At 40.7% G+C, this 21,642-nt stretch overlaps 1 protein-coding gene across 1 annotated transcript in view; it reads left to right on the top strand.

Annotated features, from left to right (window-relative positions):
• Positions 1 to 3,045: 3,045 nt before the first annotated feature.
• SLAIN1 (SLAIN motif family member 1) overlaps positions 3,046 to 21,642 on the top strand; it is a 60,159-nt gene continuing 41,562 nt past the window's right edge. Inside the window, exon 1 of the mRNA XM_014955515.1 lies at positions 3,046 to 3,180. The gene's annotated coding sequence lies outside the window, so the exon portion shown is untranslated. The remainder of the gene's footprint in view (positions 3,181 to 21,642) is intronic.

The following is a 21,642-nucleotide window of genomic DNA, read 5'->3' as shown; positions in this document are numbered from 1 at the left end:
CCCGTGTCCGGGATGGGGCTCAGGTGGGGGCCGTACCCCCCCCGTCGGGCCCCGGCCTTCAGCAGGGGATGCGTGCTCGTTTTCTTCCCCCTTTGGAGGAAGGCTCGCCTCCCTCTCATTTCAGGACTCAGCCTAGTTCCAGCCTGCCGTTTACATAAGGAATTAAAAATAGCGGAATTGTGCCGGGGAAGCCCTTGATCTGGGAGCAGCGGCCGCCACCACACACACACACACACACCCCCGCCCCGTCCCAAAACCTCTGCCCCGTTGCCTCCCCGTCGTCGGGGGTTTGGGAGGGCTTTTGTCTTTTAGACATTGATCTAAAGGGTGGGTGGTGTATCTGAAGAAGCGCCCCTGGAGCTCCGGAAGGCACCGGCTGGGTGCTGGCAAACTGAATAAAGCAGAAACGAATAACAAGTGAATAACAGCAGAAAAGAAAACCGACCTAGAGGAATGATCATCCTGGCTTAAACAGGGATGGAAGGAAGGGGAAATATAGACCCACAATAGGCTTATTTACTATAAGTCTTTATTTATAGGCTCAAGTCTCTTATTTAGAGACTTATTTATTAAATAAGTGAGCCCGGTGCCTCAAAACTTGCCTTGGCAATGTGGGCAAACACCGTAGGGACACCGCTGGAATACTATGAAATCACTGCATGTTAGACATAAATGCTGCTCAGCCGTTTTAAAGTGTCAATAATAAAATATACATATTCTCTATATTTAAATAACTGTTTTAAGTATCTGTCAAAACCTCGCTGCAGTTTACCATGTGGTTGTTTTTTTTTAAATCGAGCTGAAGTTTACGTCAGCCGAGAATAAAATACAGTGTAATGCAGCTGAGATGGGTGTAAACATCCTTATTTCGGGTAGCAGAGAATGGATTTAAAAATTAATCCAAATAGCATAAATATTCCTTGACTGATGGCTGTGTGTACTTCATGGTGCAGATAATACCGTGCTGCAGTTTCAGAAAATTGCTGCTGAGGATCATCAGCAAATGGCATTGGAATTTTTGTCGGTGTTGTTTCATTGTGTGTACTGTTAGCCTGCGCGGGGCTGGGTTAGGGTTGTCAATCTGGACTTGAGGCAGATTTTACACTGGTCCTAAGTTTCCTTCATATTAAGGAATATTGAACTTGTTTGGTACCATCCCGTTAAACAAAATGTTTTCCTTGTTTACATTTCAGGGTGCTAGAAAGTCATTGTTATTTCACGTGCCTTAGTAAAATTCCTATTTGATTTATCCCCTGGAAGCAATTCTAAATGCTTTTTGGGAGCCAAAACTTACCTTTGTGTGACACACATGCATGTCCAGAGATGAATATGGTAACAGGGATTGGTTAACTAATTTATTCCACTAAGGGTGAGTTGTTTTAGCTGTTGAACTTTTTTAGTTCAAGGCTAAATCTCTGTTGTTGTCCATGAAAGGTCAGCTGCGTGATGCCAGCTGCTTTTCTGTAATGTCAGTGTTTAAAGCAAACTGCTACCTGGAAAACCAAAGACCAACGCGTATCCTAGTTGTTGACTTGTAATTTCAGGCCTCAAATACCTTTGCGTTTTTTGTTTTGTTTTTTTCTTAACTGCTGTTAAAAAAACCCACCAAAAAACGAAACAAAACCACAAAACCAGCAGAATTAGCATCCTTGCAGGCAAGTCAAACCTTGTTGCTGTTCAGCTTTTTAGACAAACGCCTGATGACTGAGAGTTCATCAGTCAGATGTTTAGCTTTTGAAACACTTCTGCAGGTTGGCAGGAAAGCTGAAAGGCTTTTGTTTGTTTTTTCTTTTCGTTTTTCTCAGCATGGCTTTTTTAAACCTGTAGTGAGGCACTGCAGGAAGTGAGGGGAAATGAGTCCTCACCTCAGAGAAATTCAGTAGTTGGTGTCTGCTGGGCTTGCCAAGAGAAAGAGCAATAGCAATTGAGGATTTTTATTCTTTGTGAGCTGGACAGAGAGAGCGGATTGACATCACAGGGGAAAAAAAGCATACCCAAAACATGGGGCAGACATGGGAGAACAAGTTGCTCTTGGGTAGCTGTTGAGCCAAAGTCCTGAAGATGCTACCTGTTAGCGGTCCCCTGAGGAGCTCGGTCCCGTTTCTTCTTTTTGCTCTTGCCTTTTGCACCCCCGTGTGCAGGCCAGACTCCTTGGCAGCCCGTGGAGTGTTTTGCTGGTGCCAGAGAACCTGCCTCTGGCTGTCTGCAGCCCCATCGACCAGAAGTGGTCGGGCCAAGGAGCTGCAAGTCATCTGTGGCGGCCAAGAATAGTTCCCTTCCCGGGAGATCCGCGCTCTCCCAGGTGAAGCGGCGTCTGCTGCTGCCCACTAATCCGCAAAGGCGACAGCAGACACACGGATCCCAGCTTCAAGAATGTCCCCAGGAAATCTCCTTTGCTACCTGGCTCCCTACTGTGCTTGGCCATCTGATTACTGGTCTACTCTTGTCTGAGAATAACCCACATACACTGGCTTTTCTGGCACGTTATATTTTCTTGTTGTTGTTGTTGTTCTGCTGGAATTGAATATCGAAATTGGATTTTCATCGTTTCTCAGCAAATGTTTTCTAATCTTTCAAAGTCCGACCTGTACCATATTTGGTTCATCTAGGAGAAGATGCTGTGTACGCAAATTAAATTATAATCAGCACTTTGACAACTTGATTAAATCGCTGTAGGTAAAAGAGTGAAATAGATAAGAGTGAAATTGTGATTTAAATGTAAAATCAAATACTGAAATTATCTAAACTGCAATAAAGATAAACATAAAAGGGAAAACTGATGACACTTGATTTGAGAGATCTACTTCAGCTTGGTTTTGACGTGCTGGACCTGTACGGTTCATATTCTGCCACCTACTTTTCTGAGAGAAGAAGAAAGCTAGTGTAAACTCTTCTACTTCAGTCTACCTTTTGTTATTAGAATATCATTTGTGGGCCTTTGCATTGTTATAAATTCTTAGTTGGCAGGAAAGCGAGAAATACAAAAGCAAACTTTTGAATACTACCTATCTTGCTGATACTTGTGTCTGTTTTGGTTAAGGTTGTACGTCTTGCCTACCAAGGCTCTCACTCCTCAAGAGAAGTCACTGAGTCCTCTGCAGTGGTGCAGGCGTGCTCTGGATCATCCAAGCCCTGAGATAGAGGCTGCAAAACGTTCCCTATGCTTTAGGCTGGAACAAGGTAATCTTGCTCTTTGAATTCCTTTACTAGTTAGTTGGTATTTCTGGTCTAGTGTTACACTCATGTTTGATGTTTTTCACAGTTTAGCAGGCTTTACAAATGGCAGATATGCAGGTTTTTTCCTATGTATGGAAGTCTTCTTCCACTATTTAAATGCTAACAATTGTTTGCATTTTTTTTCCTGATCATACATTTTTTTAACGTGTTCTCCTTTGTTATCCTTCAATTCCCCGGCTCGTGATATTTAAACTTGGCAGTTTTCATCCGTTGCTTAAAAGAGTAGACCTCTTGGCTAGAAAACTTTGATGCTACCTTTACTATTGGTATCTCCGTTGAGATTTGAAAAACAGTGCCCCAGACTGTCATGGGGCTATAAATTTTTAAAGGCATATTTGTCTACATCTAATGTAGTATTGGGATTTTGTTAAGTACTGGACAGACAAAGAAGAGCTATAACTTGATTGCACGCACAGCTTGGTTGGGCTTTCAGTAGTCTCCAGTACTGGGATCAATCTGACGGCTGTTCGGTGCCAGTAAACTTGGATCGTTATATCTAGGTGTGCTGAATATTGTTCTCAATATCAGCCAGCGTTATTTTTGCTTTTTTGCCATCTAGGGTCCAATTAAGATTGTAATAGGTGGTGTTGAAGTAAGTGATTAAGGTAGGATATTATCTCAAGGTTTATAACTCACTAGGAAAGAGGCAGCAAATGAACAATATAGGAAGATGACAGGAGAAGGAAATAAAGCTAATGACAATACGAGCATATGGTTGTATAAGCTAGCTATAGCTGTCATTAAGAGAGATTGAATGTGTTCCTGGATGCTTTGGAGGATATGGGTAGCTGTGGATTAGTCTTACCCAAAATCAGGCATTTAACTGAATCGGTCTCTGAAGGCATATGTCTCTTTGCATTAACTATAAAAGATCCTACAATGGTTATTGTCCTAGCAATATTCAGTTGAGATCATTTCCCTGAAGTTAGGTGGGTCAAACTGAGCTTCCTCTGTTGGTAGTCATCCCGCCTAGCTTTATGGTAGAACTTGGCTTGCAATTTGGGCAACCTGAGTTCAGGTGTCTCTAGTGTGAGTTTGGCAGTCAATGGGAGTTTGGTCAAGAGAGTCAGAGAGGAATCTGAAGAGCTCCTGAGGTGATGAGTTGTAGGTGTTGGCCTTAGGATGAAGTCATTTGCTCTCTGGAGTCCACTGACATTAATGCTTGGCACTCACTCCAATCTGAAGGTATGTCTGTCTGGTGTCAGGAGTCCCAGTCTGGAGCTGAATCCCAGTGTAGAAACTCCATTTAGATTACCCCACACAGCAGCCATCGCCCATTTGAGATGGCCTTGGTTACCCTGCTGACCTCCAGCCTCCACTCAGGACAGATACAGACCTTCTATAGGTGGTGTGCTGTATCTGCCATTCCTTTAATGGCATCTTAACCTCCCAAGGGCCTCTCAGATGGGCCAGCATATCTAGGTATGGGCAACTGAATCAAGACCGTAACATGAGTATAGAAACAAGGCAGAGGAGTGCATGACCTATTTTTCCCTTTACAAAGTACTGCTGAAATTTACTAGGCAATAAAGACATCAGAAAGGCAAATTTATTGTTTCAAATTTAAATCGCTCTATGGTTATCAGTTCTGTCTCTCTCTGCAGAAGTCACGACGAGTGACATATGTCACAGAGAGTTACGTTGACAATGAGTTGCTTTGATCCATATGTTCTGCTGGTGGTGATGGGTTGGTGAATTCTATGGGCTCTGGAGAAAGTTTATGAGAAATTATATGCAACGTATAAAACCCCTTATAGGAGCAGTATGTTTAAGGAGAGAATGAACTCGTGTTTCTACTGCAGCAATTCTATGCTAAAATTGTTTTAATGAATAATTCAGTCAGACTTGATTAACTCTCATATTTTCTTTTTATCACCTATACCTTTACAAATATAATACATAATAAGCAAATAAGAAGTTGGTTTCACAATATTTATTTCTTCCTCAGTTTTGAAACCAGATGAGAGATTTTTGTAAGAATCTAATAATTCTGTCTTAAGGTACAACAGAATTTCTATAATCTGACTTTCCTGGGTTTTGTTTTTCAGTCTACTCTCTCAGTAAGTATATGTGTATAAATAAGTACATGTAATTTTATTCTGATTTTAAAAGTGATTTGGCAAGGATGGCATTCTGCTTTTTCTGGTAGTAAAGTTTCAAACTTTGTACTTGTAAGTTGAAGAGTGTTTTCCCCTTTTAGCCATATGCCTCAAAAGGGCATTTCAGAGGGAATTTTGAAGTCTCATTGTGCCTCTTCTGCTTGGCACTGCGTCAACGGTAACACTGATATACTTGACAATTATTAAATGTTCAGTCAAAAAAATGTGTATAATATACCAGCTTGTGATTTCTGAGATGGCTTATAGGTAGAATTTGCTTAGTAATTTTGCCCATGGTGCATTAGCCAAAAATGAATCCAGTTGTAGATTGTCATAGCTCTTTAGGCACTGTAGTGTGCGTAGAAATAAAAAGCAGTAAAAATTGATTTTTGTCTGCAATGTCAGCATATCTGAATAAGTGCACACAGAAGAGCTGCATGCCAAAAGAAGTAAAATTTCACCGCTTTTTTTTAGAGTTTTAACTAATTCCTGTCCTCTTGTTAGGATTTTTAAGTCTGTGCTCATTTATTCATGCTCGTGTAATTTTTCCTTATTCCTAAATTATGTCCTGATTTTCATGAAATTATTCATTTGTTGTCTGAAATATCTCGGCATTAGCGTAGTTCATAACAAGGCTGAAAATCTTGTAAGAGGCTTCTGCTAAAGCAATCCTGGGCGATGAAATAACACAATGACTACTTGGCCTTTCAGTCTGGAGAATCACTTGAATGATGCTATTTTACTCTTCCCCTTGTTGTGCTCACCAGCCTGTTTCTTTTCCAGTGAAAAAGACTGTTTAAAGTATTTCATGGTGGAAATAAGATTTCCTCTTGGCGTAAATCTTTAGGGGTATAAGCACAGTGGTGGTCTCCAGCAGGCAGTTCTTCTGTGAACTGCTGTAAGAATGTGGACAAGCTCCTCAGCGTTCCTCTGGTCTATCACTAAGTAGGTGAAGCTTATATCTAGGCTATAATGAACTAGGCTTATTACAAGCCCTGTTTCTGGGGATTAAGCATGCTAGCTTTAAGGAGGATGAAAGTTAAATTAACCTCCTATGATAAGATCTTTGTTTGGAATTGTTCCTGTTTTCCATGAGCCATTTTAGTGTTGAGGTAATATTTGTTTGTGGTTTTTTGGTTTTTTTTTTTTTTTTTCCTCTGTGACCTGACTTGGCTCACTTCTTCCTTTTTGTTCTTCTTCAAATCATCTTTTGTTTAAAGCCTTTCTGATGTGTTTTGTTTACAGCAGTTCTCTGTCTATTGTAGGTTTGGTTTCCCTCTCCCTTCGGTGTTTAATCTTGCTGTCTATTTTTATTTCTGTTGATTCATTCAGAGTCGATTCATTCAAATCAACGGGGCCACATCACAGTCCTAATGGTGTGGTGGAGCTGCTTCTGTATTTTCTTGGTAGTACTTGGAGATGCTGGGACACGTCAGTATTAAGCCCAGTGGGCAGAAGGATGTGATGTGTAAACTTCCTGGCTGGTGCAGAGGGGTGTTACTCCTCTAAAATGGATGAGATGGTGTTGACTGACACCCTGGCTGAAGATATCTTATATAATTTCCCTCCTGTAAAATGCTCTGGAGAGGGTGGGTGGATAAACTGAGGAGTTAAGAGGCTTAGCAAGGAGTTGGTCTGTAGGAGCTCAGCTTTTGTGCAGGGCTTCAAAGCGTATCTCCTCCAATTCAGTTTTCCAGACAGAAAACTCCTCTTTCTTGGAGAATATGAAGTATTGGCTACGTCCGGAGTTTGGCTCAGATGATCTCTTATTCAGAAATGCTGCTTTAAAGGAGTAGGCAGCAGAAGTCTGTAGTATATAGTCTTAAGATGAAGCTCTGCTTTGTTTCTTAAAATGAATAATGTACTTCAGGGTGAATGTTGTTATGTTGTCTGTGGCTGGTAAAGTATGATGTGAAATAGATCTGTTGCATTTTCTCTGGAATTACTTATAACTTCATAAAACCCAAGAACCTTATCAGTGAAATTTTAGCCTTTATTGTGCTCATGTCAATTAAGCTTGATGTCCGAGCACAACATATCCAGAAGGAAAACTGGGGTGTGTGGGTGTGTGTAGACGTAGTTCGATAGTACTGTATTCTCTTTGCCTGTAAAAAACAAAACAAAACAACAACAAAAAAACCCGAAAACAAAAACCCAACAACAAAACCCCAACAACTAAGAGCTGGCAGTGCCCCTGGTAGACAGGAGGTTTTACTTGTTGCTTACACAAAGAGGTGAGGTTCGGTCCCATTCTCCTAATTCTCTTCCCCTCCACGAGGGATCACAGTGAAGTCATTTAGCTTGAAGTCTTTAAGATACAAAATACATTTCATCAGCTGTTAAGAATTGCTGTCATGGGGAGCTTTTACGCTGCAGTCTGTGAACAGCAGAAGCAAACAGAAAACACTGAAAATGGATGAAAGCTTTTATTTTGTGTGCTTGGGCTGGATCCGTGCACCCTGTGCAGGGTGGGACTTCTTTATTGCTCTAAAATAGGTGTAAGTTTATATGATGTCCATCGACGCATCAGAGATGTATGTTTTAGCACTGAGGACTGGATTAATAAGATTTAGTACAGCTTTCTCATCCTTATTTTTCATGTGTAATGGAGATTAAAGTTTTATGTAAAATGCTTTCGGGGTAGCAAATGATAACGTGCTGAAGCTTGCAGATGATTGGATTGCTGTTGCCAACATAAATAATAAAATTTCTATAGCTCTAGAAGGAATGAAGGAAGCGGCACAACTGATTTGGTTCATTTATATGTTTCTGATCGAAGAAGGTGATGAGCAACTGTGACTCCTATCAGCATCTTTTGGGGGATGTGACATCTCAGAGGACAGGATGCATAACTGTCTTCGGCTGCTGCACAGGCTTAGTGCTTGGAGCTCACATATACATGGACAGCAGTTATTTCCTATTAGATTTCATTTATTTGACAGAACCTCTTGTAGCAGCTGCATAATTCCAAGCAGTTCTTAGAGGTTTTGCAAATGCTGATATCACTGGATTTTCCAACGCAGCTGCTGAGGATGATTTGTATATTTCAATTGGGAAGAACTCGGGTTTGATATTCTACTTAGAAGCGCTTGCTTGCATTTCAAACAGAATATTTCTCTCCGCCATTGTACCATTTCTACTCTGCAAGTACACTTCACTGGAGAAGTGTTTGGTTGAAAACCCTTATGGCAACAAATGCATAGAAGATCAGGCACTTCACTTTTTATTCATTTCACACATATCCTATGCCTTTTTAATATGCCTTTTAGATATGACTTTTACTTTGCACTGAATTATAATATGCGTACTATTTAAGCATTTTCTTTCATATTTGAGGATTGATTGTTGTGCAGCTCATAATTAAGTAGTTTCTTTAGAACTGATTTCTGGTTGCCGTTATACTTACAAGAAGATGCTGAATTCTAAGGTCTAGGTAAAGGTTGGTAGAGAGGTGGTGTTGGATCTTTCCTCAGTTGAGGAGATACCTGTACCATTTTAGAATATGTTCTCTTAATCCACGCTAGCTACTGAGCTGGGATTACCAGCTCATCATGAATGGTTAAACAGCTAGAAACACTGTCAAATTTTACGTGAGGATTTTAGCAGGCTTATTTAAAATAAGAATAATTTATGCTTGCAACGTAGGCTCATAGTCTGTAATGCAGCATATGTCTAAAAGCAATAGTAGTAGCATCAACCCTGACAGTTACTCTGAAAATACAGGCACAAGTAGTGTTATCCAGCAGAGTGCTAATCACTGAATCACTGGTTTTGTTTCCCAACTTGAAACTGCCTTCCTGGATAGAAATTAAAGAGAAACCTAGGTTTTATTAGGGGACCTAGAGGTACTTGAAAGCTTATCCTCTGAAGATACTTTTCTATGGAAAAGATAATCTTCTCAAAACTGGGCTGTTCTGGAAGCTGTGACTTCATTTTTGCTCCTGATAGTCTGTGTGTCTTGCTCATTGTTTGCTGGTCTCCAAATTGATTTTACAGCTTTTTGTCTTACATTCTGACTTTGTTTCACTGCCTGTTTTTTGATGTCTGCAGAAGACAGCTGGGAATAACATTTCAGAACGTAGACGAGCCTCCCCCATGTGGCATATGGAGGTAGCACCGCTTCTTTACTAAAATGTTGTTTATTTCTGTATTTTCACCTTCAGGGAACACTTTGGTTCTTGTCTTCATAGCATTGTATCTTTTGGGAAGCTTTTGTTAGGACTGTTTTATGCCATGACCCCTAAATATCTTTTTGTCGGTTACTTCTGGGATATAGTCCACAGACATACACCGTACAGTCTTTCTCCTTGGCAATTTCATATATTAGAAAGAAGTTGATTATCTGCACTTGCCTTACCAGGTGTTCCACATCCACTGTATCTCTGTTCACATTTTGTGGAAATATAACATTTACATCAGTAATTCGCTTTTACCTAGGGATCATGCAGAAGTTCTTGTAATAAAATAAAACTTTTTAAACTGTACCCGATAATGAAATACAGTCAGTAAGCTCAAATCTGAATACTTGTGGGGCACAGGCATTCACAGATTTGCTTGAGCTTTTCTATGTTGCAAGACAAAGGACAATTTAGTACAAATGACAGAGACATAGGAGTTTATAAAAATCAAATTTCCAAATACAATTATATATATAAAATTTTGTATAATTTTCTTTAACGAACCTCCCCTTAAAATATTATTTTCTTAATTTTACTTCTAGAATAGGATATTTTTGTAAAATGTATAGTTATGGAAGGTGTTTTCTTGTGGAATACTCATTGTTGGGGGGAGGGAGTATTCTTAAAATCTTTGGGGCCATTCTTAAAGTATTTGAATGTGGCTTGATCAAGCACTGTGATTGAATGCTTAATGAAAAGCTTCACGCTTCTGAGAAGGCTGAGGGAGAAAAGTAGTGGAAGTCTGCCTGCAAGACTAAAAATTGCTTTTCTCAGCAAAAAAAAAGCTGAAACCTAGGTAATTCTTGTTTTCAAAAGCATTTGCAGCAATGTAAAGATTACATTTTTACTAATTTTAAAGAATCATAAGAAAATAAGCCACAAAATACTTCAACATATTCTTCAGTATTTTAGCTTATAATTGTAGGATTTGGCTATGAGACGTTATGGAAAACTGATAGGGGTAATGATTGATTTTAAAGTGATATTGAGCAGATAGCTTAGACTTTATTAATTCTATTTATTGCTTTATTATTTTATTTATTTTGTGGTGTTGCCACAATTAAAAAAGTCATGTAAACCAAGATACAAAGAGGTATTGGGTCACATGCAGTGGTGAATTTGGACCACCCTTGCCACTTCTATGCTATAAAGTACTTGTAAACTGAGCCTATCCATCTAGCTGAGCAGCAATTGTGCTCTCTTTGTAACACTGGAGAAATCTGTGTGACAACAGCATTTTGGCATGGCTTTTTCATGAAAGCAGAAGCATGGAAGTTCAGATGATGTGTGTTAACTCTGAAGAAGCTAAAGGGTAAATTCATCCAACCTGTCTTACTCCATTCTTAAGCAATTGTCTGATCTGAATCTGGAGATATCATTTCTCTCCACTTGTTAGAAAAAAAAACCAAAACCTTGGGCAGTACTTAACATTGGAAGGAATTAGATTTTATACTTTTAACAAGCCTTGAATGTCCTCTGGGTTTTGCAACAGGAGCGCTGATGCCTTTCATTCAGAGGTGGTTTCTCATTGTCTCCTGTTTCTTCAGTCATGGCACGTCAGACCTTGCTCATAATCACTTATTTATCTGCCTAAACTCAGTCTTTAGAATGGGGACTAACAGGACACTTGGGGGTTTTTTTTGTGTGTTTTCACACACTAGTAGCTGATCTGAATCTTTCCATGATAGTTAGGCACAACAGTTTTGTGCTAGAGTCCATACACTGCTGAAGCAGTTGGTGTAAATGCTATAGCATGTATCTGCTTGTCTAAACTGAGATACATGGGGTATTGCTTTGTGCTGCATCTCAATCACAGAGCCAAATCTGGGTGATTGAATCTCCCCTGGAATGACGTTTTTTTGTCTCGGTTACCAGAGCCAGAGGTGGAGCTGTTTCTATTGTGTCTGACTGTAAGTACCTTGTCCTTGGGTTTTGAGCATTTATTATGTGAATTCCTAGAACATGATACAGCCCAGTTTTGTTCCACCTAATTCTAGGCATGTGTCTGGTATACCTAATTTAACATCACAGTCACTTTGGCAGTGATTAATTTGTCTTAACAAGGGTGCTTGTAATTTGACATGCTCTTGGGTCCTTCAGATATCCAGATGGGTACGATACAGGAGCTGCACAACAGTCTCGCTCATCTGGACCAGATGGAGCAGCTCAAATGTCATTACATTCAGGTTTTAGACAAATGAATCGTGCCCCTGCTGTTCTGTGCTGAAGAGTGGGCTCTGCTCCAGATTCTAGGTATTTAAATGAAGCTGTGTAAACACATGAGGTATGTTTAGAGTGGCCAGATCTGGTGGACTTCAAGATTCAAGGGAATGCACTGATCCATTTTTGTAGAGCTGAAGTTCTTGGAGTCTCAGACCCGGGAGATTCCTCTTCTCCAGTCCACTAGATACAAGGATGCTGCACTTCCCCATTCCCAGATCCAGCCAGTTGTAAGGCTGAGCCTTGCTGTCAGATGTCACACCCACACTTGTACAGGTGTCAGACAACCTTTGTACAGAAAAATAATTAGGAGAAGAGTTCACTAAGAAGTAGAAAGAGACTGATCAGGCACAGGGATGGCTCAGACCTGTGGGCAGACCACATGGCCAGACCCTCTCATCCTTCTTCTCTTAATTTCCCATGCATATTCCTTAGCTATTAATTATGATTCCCTTCTTTCTTTGTCCATGTGTCCTCCTAAATAAGCAACCGGTCCCTAATTCCTTTTGTCCACTGTTCCCAGTTTTGCTATGTCTGTACCCAGGTTTGGTATTTCTGGTGCTGTTACTCAGGTCATCTCAGCTTTACATAATGTTACGGATGGGGTTACTGAGGCACTGCTGACCTTGCAGGACTCTGCCCCCAAAGGTCCCTGATGCTCCCCTTCAGCTGTCTGTGATGTTCAGCTGTTTCTCATCTCACCTCCCCAGTCAACATCCTGTGAGACCTGACCATCCCTTGGGGTGCTGCCGCTCACTTCTGACATCTTCACAGACTGTTCCTTGTGATGTTGAACATGTGTCCAGTCCTGTAGTTCCTCATGTTGTGTCCAGTTACCTTCACCTCCAGCCAAGGAGGACAAGCATACTTTCACACAAGCAGTTATTTAAATTCCCATTATAGCTGATAGAAAGACAGGGCTAGGTTTATTGTCCATATTCATGACATGATGCCTTCGGAATGCCCTGACCAGTTGTCTAAATGGCACAAGATGCCTACGTGTAGGCAGCTGAGTTGAGCTGTAGATCTCCATTGACTGTGGTCAGAGCTTAGATGCAAAACTTGCTTTCGGACATTTCTCAGAGGAAACCTCTGTGGTATAATGAGGAATGCCTGAAACAATCCTAAGAAAGAAGATTGGTTTCTTCTTCTCCTTAGAGAAGAAGGTTTCTTCTTCTCCTTAGAGAGTGTTAGTGTGTTAAATCTTCTAATAAACATTGGTTTTATCAGTAACAAAATTTGTATTGTTGAAGACACTTGTATTAACATTGCAGGTGACTTTAATATGTAACCTGTTAATTAGATGGAAGTACTTTCAGAGTTTTGGAAGGAAAACTTGTAATTCTTTTCTAATTCTGGACGTAGCTTCAGGCTGTTCTTTTAAATTATTAGCACGTTGACACATGGCTCAAGGTTTTTCATGTGTCTTACAGCAGTATGTATTCATTATTTTGTCTTTTCTATTTAGAATTGTTTCCTACATATGAAGAAATTCAGTATGCACTTTGTATTGATGCTGTCTTGTCATTGAAAAGTTGTCAGCAGACAAGAAAATAAGTCCTGCAAGATAACTTGCACTTACATATTTTTAGCACGTGAGTGGACTTTAAGTAGCATTAAGTGCTTGCCACTTCTTTTAAAGTCATTTGAAAGCCATTGGAGGATTTGTGTCAGAAATGAAAGTAAGCTGTTAGGGCTAGGGGCTGTCATTTGTTTCATCCTTCATGAGAGGCTCATGTAATGTAATTCCAATTTCATTGGGCTTGAGGTACTACCACAGTATAGCCTTAATAAAAAGAGTAGGATTAAGAATTTGCATCTGACTGGTAGCATGTGGGGGTTGTTTGTGGTTTGGGTTTTGGGGTTGTGTTGTTTTTGTGTTTTGTTGTTTTTTTTTAATTTTAGTGTTATTTGTTGCTTGATGTATTTGTGATTTTTTTTGGCTTCAGGCAATTTTTCCTTCATAACAAGTCTTAGGTCTGTTATGGGTGCTGGGAAAGATTTTGTGGCCGGTAGTGTGTGGGTGATGGCAACTTAGTCATCTGTTGTGTTGCTGCCTGCAAATACAGAGGACTGGGCTCAGCATCCTAACGTCTTAAGGTCTTTTCTTCCTTGAAGTCCACCATGTCCCTCAAGTAGCTCTGTGAAACACTAGCAAACCTTTGTGATGTTCTTTGTTCCTCTTTCCTCACCTATAGGAAAGGCCAGGGAAAGAGAGAGTTGTAAGCCAACATGAGATAGGATAAGATGGAGTGCTGAAGGGAATCATTGCTTCAGCCTGTTCCTTTGTGGTGTCACCAGTTTTCTTTTTTTATCGTTTCTTCTTCACGTGTTGCAGTCATATGGCCAACATTAAGAGTGCCTCGTGATTGTTTGTTAACGCCTTTTGAAATACTGGGTGTGAAATACTTCACTGTAATCACAAATGGGTCTTTATTTATAAATGAAAAAAAAAAAAATTTCAGTTTCTAAGTAGGCACATATGTTCTTGTTGTGTTGGACTTAGTCCAAAAAAGATTTTGTTATTTTTGGCCTATGTGGGTGCTGGTAAATCTGAGATAACTACTTGGAAGAAACGAAATGGGTTTTATGGAGAGGCTTGAAGACACATCTCAAACTTTGTTACCCAAGCCCATTTCTGCTTACTGTGGATGTGAAAGGTTCTGGTGGAGGAAACGCTTAAAAGATGCCGTAGGGTGCCTTTTACAGAATCACAGAATCACAGAATCGTAGTGGTTAGAAGGGACCTCAGAGATCATCGAGTCCAACCACCAAAAAAAAAAAAAGAAAAAAAACCCACAAAAAACACAAACCACCACCCACCACCTAAACACACAACAACAACCACCAAACCAAAACCCATCACCCACCCACACAGCACCCCACCACAAACCAGTAATCTTGGGCACTAGAGCATGTCCTGAAGAACCATGTCTACACGTTTCTTAAATACCTCCAGGGATGGTGACTCCACCACCTCCCTGGGCAGCCCATTCCAATGCTGGATAACCCTTTCAGTAAAGAAATGTTTCCTAATATCCAACCTGAACTTCCCCTGGCGCAACTTGAAACTGGGCAGAAGGATGTTGCAGCAGCATTTACAATTGTATTGATGGTGCTTCTGTGGCTTGTGTGCTTTGACTCTTGTGCCATTCTCATGCTTTCCCTATCGTACGGTACTCTTAGTTGATAATGTCATACTCCTCTCCTCTTCTCTGTCAGCTTATACCTACATTACTTCTTTCCAAGGAGTAAGGATTGCCTCTTCGTTAAATGCTTGCACAGTTCTTCCAGCGTGGGTACCTATGGGAGGTACTCGCAAGGTAAAGTTTACTTAGGAAGTCTCTATCAGGATGTCTGAAACCACCCCAGAGGAGCTTAAATTTAGGAATGAGTAAGTGCCAGGAGGAACTGGTCGTTCTCTAGGGAGTCTGAAGAGACTGCTCTCTCTAGGCTAAAAATTGTCGTCGCAGAAGATCTGACCCTCATGGCAGTAATGATAATGCTAATGATATCCGTATCAAACATCTAGACGTCATTTTACCTGCTTTTCCAGAAATAACTATCTGGTTAGTGGTTCTTAACACAATGCTAAGTTAGTTTTGAATGTTAATTCTGAATGAGGGTATATTCTGAGTACTTTATTATACTTGGCAGTCACTTCAACCTCCATCAGAACTTTTCTTAGTCCTAAACTTTCATTATTTTTTTCCCCAGTTCGGTGTTATAAGAAAAATCTATTTTACAGTATTTCTTATTTTTGAAGGCTTTTGTGTCTTTTCTCTGCTTTGGGTAATAGTGTTAACACTTTCTCATAATAAGCCCATGACTGTGACACCTGCTATATTTATCCAAAAAGCCACAGGGGTCCTGGAGGGTAGTGCTGCTTATGACCTCAATTCCCAGTCTGATTCAATATAGGCAGCACAAGTACTTGTGCAAAGAAGAAGGAATGTGGCATCTTGGAGCAGGATGTGAGAATCAGAAACTGTAGACAGCTCCTTGGCAAAATCTTCCTTCCAGAGGTTTAACCCACGTATAAAGATGGCAGTAGGGGAAGCTGTAATGTGTTTATGGCTATTTCAGAACTAACCAGTAAAGTTAGAAAAAATGCAGTTTAGCATTAATGTTTTAATTAATACATCTCTTTCGAGTTATGATAAATGATCAAGAAAGTTGTATCCCAGCAGACACATATGTTTGGATTCCAGCTGGTATTTAATTATAGTGTTAAGAGAAGGATGGGAAATTGTTCTTCTAGGAGTCTGTTGCAGAACAGGTTCCTTATTACCTGTTACGCTTGCCTCTGTTGCAGATGATAATGTACAAAAGAAAAAAAATAATTATTTATTTTATGCCATCAGAAACTTTAAATTTAGGAAATGTAATGAGCAATATTTTCCCCAGAACCAGAGCTAGCTGTATTCTCCTGAGCCAAAAGAAATTACATCCTTGATTCGAATTGTTGGTGGCATATCTGTTTAGCAGTGTGTTGGCTTAGGAAAACTGTTGTACGTCCTGCGTGGCGTGTGGAAATGAAGCTCTCTCTTACTAACTGGAGCAAAACCCTAGCTGCCTTCTCTGAAGTAGTTTACTGCCCACTAGATTGCAGTCTTTGTTGTTTTTCCTCTAGTCCAATGGAAAGATTAAAGGAATAGGACAGCTTCAGCCCAAGAGCACGAGAGCACCTTGTATAGCAGCTGAGCTGTGATCTGCGGGGGGAGTTGAATTAATTAATACCTGTTCTTTAAATCAAGCAGAGAAGGGTTAAATAACCTCGCTCCTCATCCTAGAAGAATCCTCTAAGCGTGGACTTACAGAGTGAAAGGGCGAAGGTGCCCTTCATCTTCCTCCGTTTTGTGATTGGCAGCTGAGCCCTTTTTTAAAAAAATAGAGATTTCAAGAAATGGTTTATTCCCTAAAATAGGCCTTTTAATATAGTGGTTTGGGTTTTTTTAATATAATTTTGTTTACACCATGGTTGAATGTTTACCCTAATTACTACATATTTGTAAAGAATTTTAGATGATGTGATTTTATTTTATTTTTTTTTCTGGAATGTCACTCTGACTACTGTTTCCTCCAGTCTTCTCTTCAACTCCCAAGACCTTAGGTGCAGTGGGGGAGCCTGTCCAGCAGAGTCTGGGGGGACTGCTGTGGTTGCAATGACTCAGCTCCTGTACTGAATGCACAGGAAGATAAACATGATGGCACTGATGATCTTAGACCTCCCAGAACAAAGACGCAAAGATTCAAGACACCACAAAGCAGCTGTTGTTCTCTAAGGGATGAAAACAGCATTTCCAAAAGAGTGGATGCACTGTTGTCATGGGGGTTTTAAAACTGATTTTCACTGATTGAACTGGGGATGTCTAATGTCCAGTTGCAAGAGATTAGGGAGTTTTATTTCTGCACAAAAAAAAGCCTATTAGGTTAACTGGTTTTGAAAACTGACTGAAGTTAAGAAAATAAACGAGACCTGTACTTTTTTGATATGTAGAAAGCAGCTTGCTGACAAGATAAAAGATTCTCATGTTCTTAGCAGCCTTGAAGGGTACTCTTGTATACAGAGCATATACAGACACACAGAAGTCCTCACCCCAACATGTTGTGTTATCAAAAAATAAGAAGACCCTAAGAGTTGATCCTGTCAATGCGTACACCCTGTCTACACTGTGCAGGGGCACATAAACAGCCTAGCTCCAATACATCCACATGCTGTGGTTGCAAGGCCACATGGATGATATAGATCACTATAGCTGTCACTTGGATCCAGTTTGAATGAATGTCATAATAATCTTTCTATTTCAACTTTGAGCTCACATCTTCTCTAGCTACCATCTATTTCTCTGTTTCTGTACGTTAAACATGCTATAAATGTTTTAAAGATAAGGTTCATACTACTTTGAGCTATCTTAAACTTCAGGGTTGAAATTAGGGATGAATTGAAAAGCAGAGATAACTCCAGACCATGAGTATCTGTCTTCCTGGAGGGACAGAGAGTAGCTTGGTTGGTTCAGTAGGACTGGAGGTGGAATTTAATAGGACAAGGGGTAATAGTTTTATACTGAAAGAGGGAAGATTTACATTAGATCCTAGGAAGAAATTCTTTACTGCGAGGGTGGTGAGACACTGGAACAGGTTGCCCAGAGAAGCTGTGGATGCCCCATCCCCGGAGGTGTTCAAGGCCAGGCTGGATGGGGCTTTGAGCAACCTGGTCCAGTGGGAGGTGTCCCTGCCCATGGCAGGGGGTTGGAACTCAATGATCTTTAAGGTCCCTTCCAACCCAAACCATTCTATGATTCTGTGATTCTATGAATTTGAACAGTGGAAATTAGTTGGGGTGAATACAGTCCTCAGAGTCTCCAGAGATGGAGGAGGTGTTGCATTTTGCAAAACGTTCTTCCTCCACCTCTACCCTCCTGAGTGGCTAAAATTCAGATTGGCTTCCATACTGTAGCTTTTAAATAAATAGTACCAGAAAAATCGGTGTTATGGTAATTCTTCTGTGATTACATCTCATGCACTAGATAGAAGTAGTAGAAAACTTACAGTAGTAGTAATTTAGTAAGAAAAAGACCGTGTTGATCCAAAACCTATTGAAATCACTGGAAGTCTTTAACTGACTTTCTTGTGGTTTGTGCATTGTTCTTATGTTAGTTCATTAAGGTATTTTGCCTATAAGTGTATGCTTTTTGGGATGGATGGCAAATAACTTTGAGAGGAGTATTCTGCTTTATATTCGAGGTTAAAAATATGAAAAGCTGAAATTCAGTGTTTATTGGTTCCCACATGGCTGGAAATACAGTAAGTTCATGGTCTTGATTGGGGTGGCAGTGATTAGTGCAAACTGTTTAAAGCTCTGGAGCTTGATTCCCCGTAGTCAGTGGTTCTTCTGAAGAACCATGGGGTTCTTCTGATGCCGTGTTGCAGAGCTACACGCTGTATTCTTATCATTGTGCAAATGTCAGGAAGGTCAGCTCTGTGCTGGAGACCTGAATACAGCGTAGCTTTGTTCATCAAGAGTGTGAAAAGACGTGAATCAATGATGTGCTTTGGCAGAAGTCCCTGGTATACACATATGTTTGTTCTGGAAAGTTCTCTTTGTATTAATATAACTTCTTTAGTTCATGGCGATGCTTATAGAGTGTTGACAGAAGGAAAACTTTCCTCAGCAGTGTAAGAGTCATTTACAGATCCTATGAGACTGTATTGACAAAATACTGCTGCACCAACAGGTTTACTTGCTCTTTATTAAGTAATTCAAGGAATCGAGTGGATCTGTTGGAGTAGACTGGTTTGGGGAAACAAGCATCTTTGAGCTGCAAGAGAGATGCCCAAGAAAATTATCCTGAGTAGTAGTTCAAGAAGTAATCTGATACAGAACTGTCCAAAAATGAATTTGTTTACCAGCTTTTCCTGCAACTGGAAAACATTGTCACTGCATCTACATGAATTTTACCAGGGTGGATGCACCCCCTGTGCCATTAGGGGAGCTGAAACTGCTCCTCCTTCCTCTCGGATGCTGAGGCAGACTCCAGGGTAGCCCCAGGGGACAGAACTCTGCAGCTGGGGAAGAGGAGGACCTGTAACAAGAGTCACATACCCAGTATATGTACCAGATGGATTAGTAGCTTGAAAGCCTGCTCCTGAATAATAGATAACCATGTCCAAAGAAGCAGCAGGCCAGATTTCTCTAAGTCAACTTTACTGCCAGATACTTTTTAGGATGATGAAGTGCTTACTTAATTGCGCAGATTTATGATCGTGGGCCTGTATTACAAGCAAATTGCCCACCCCATCATGCATTATTAAACTTATATATGATACTCAGTTTCTGTCTTCATTGATCCAGAATCCCAAATAGTGAGAGTGGTGAGTCAGAGGTCTCAGCAAGCCCCAGGGATGTACCTGGGAGGAGAGCTGTAGACCTACAGCTCCCCAGATCCTTTCTGTAAAGTGGTTTGCAGAGTCTCTCAAAATAGCAACTCTGGTAACTACTCTCCATCTCAAAGTGGAACCACTCATCCTTGTGATCTGGTACTGGGACAGCAAGTGCTGTTTCTGGGGCACAAGGAATTCTTGCCTCCTTTCCTGGTTAAGGCATCTTAATTAGCATTTTTGTTGAATGTCTTGATTAGATTATGGGTCTGGCTCTAGATTTTAAACTTTCTTTGCAGCAGACTTGAAAATTAGTGGTATGAGACATTTTATACAGAAATAGGTAATATTAATTGTGTATATTCTAGTTAGCACTTTATTGCCATATATAACCTTTGCACAGGGACAACTGTAAAATACAAACCCTACAAACCACCTGATTTCAGGTGGGGTTGCCAAGACTGCACCTTCTTCCCCCTCCATGGGTATATGTTGTTGTGCCCATTACACTTAAAGGCACCTCTCTGAGAGGTGATGACAGTATGGCAGTTTTGAGTCAGAGAAAACAGATTTAGGTCCTTCTTCTTGTAATGGAAACAAGAATGCTCCACAGGATGGTGGCATTAATAAGCTAGCATGGTAGTTATCAAACTCCTGGTCACCGACGCTTTGCTGTGTGAGAGCTGCATCCTGGGCAAGTTATCTCCAATGAGGATGCTGCAAGTGTTGAATTATGGAGGCTGCGGAGATGATTCTGGAACAGCCTGCCCAGGGAGGTGGTGGAGTCACCATCCCTGGAGGTATTTAAGAAACGTGTAGACATGGCTCTTCAGGGCATGCTCTAGTGCCCAAGATTATTGGTTTGTGGTGGGGTGTTGTGTGTGTGATCCACTGGATCAAAACGGGGTCCACTAAGATTCTGTGATTCTGTGACTCCTGGAGCTGTGTACTCCTTACTGCTGCTTGTCTGCAGACATTTCTCTTGACTCTAGAGAGAATATGCCATGCTGCTCTGTGGAGCAAATGTCCACTGGATCGAAATGGGGAGAGCTATGTGGAAGACAAAGGTTGTCAGGGCTTCTGCAAGCAGGAGGCAGGGAAGAGTCGTCCTGAGACACACGCTATAGGCACACTATCTCTCAGGCCTTGGAGATGTTTCAGACCTGAGAGCCATCATTAAAGGAAAAGACAAAAAGACGTGTTTCAGTTCAAAATTTAGCTGGTTTTGCTACATTTGGAGTATTGGGTCAAGCGGAGCATCTACACCACCATTGAGTGATTGCAAAATACACTTTCCACAGTGCTCTCTGGGATTTTGCTGTATCATGCTGTCACTGAAATATAGACAAAGCAGTTACCAAAGGTAATGAAATCAAGAAGGAAAATAAGGCTGGGATGAGTTTCACAATGCTGATGCAATGAGAGTGAGATTTCTGATTTTGCTTATGGTGATGTTACAGAATATGAATGTCTCTTTCACAACGGGAATGTTGGAGTGCGTTTAAGCAATGATAGACCTGTGATTTATAACGGAAAATGTAAACTATGTCACAGATTGTGCCAACCAAAATGTTTTCCCTTTGGATTAGCAGGCTGACTCTAGAGAGAATATGCCATGCTGCTCTGTGGAGCAAATGTCCACTGGATCGAAATGGGGAGAGCTATGTGGAAGACAAAGGTTGTCAGGGCTTCTGCAAGCAGGAGGCAGGGAAGAGTCGTCCTGAGACACACGCTATAGGCACACTATCTCTCAGGCCTTGGAGATGTTTCAGACCTGAGAGCCATCATTAAAGGAAAAGACAAAAAGACGTGTTTCAGTTCAAAATTTAGCTGGTTTTGCTACATTTGGAGTATTGGGTCAAGCGGAGCATCTACACCACCATTGAGTGATTGCAAAATACACTTTCCACAGTACTCTCTGGGATTTTGCTGTATCATGCTGTCACTGAAATATAGACAAAGCAGTTACCAAAGGTAATGAAATCAAGAAGGAAAATAAGGCTGGGATGAGTTTCACAATGCTGATG

This window comes from Calidris pugnax, unplaced genomic scaffold (genome assembly GCF_001431845.1).
Source record: "Calidris pugnax isolate Ruff unplaced genomic scaffold, ASM143184v1 scaffold153, whole genome shotgun sequence".
Classification (NCBI taxonomy): Eukaryota; Metazoa; Chordata; class Aves; order Charadriiformes; family Scolopacidae; genus Calidris; species Calidris pugnax.
The sequence above is the reverse complement of the archived record's forward strand: the minus strand, read 5'-3'. Positions and strand labels throughout refer to the sequence as shown.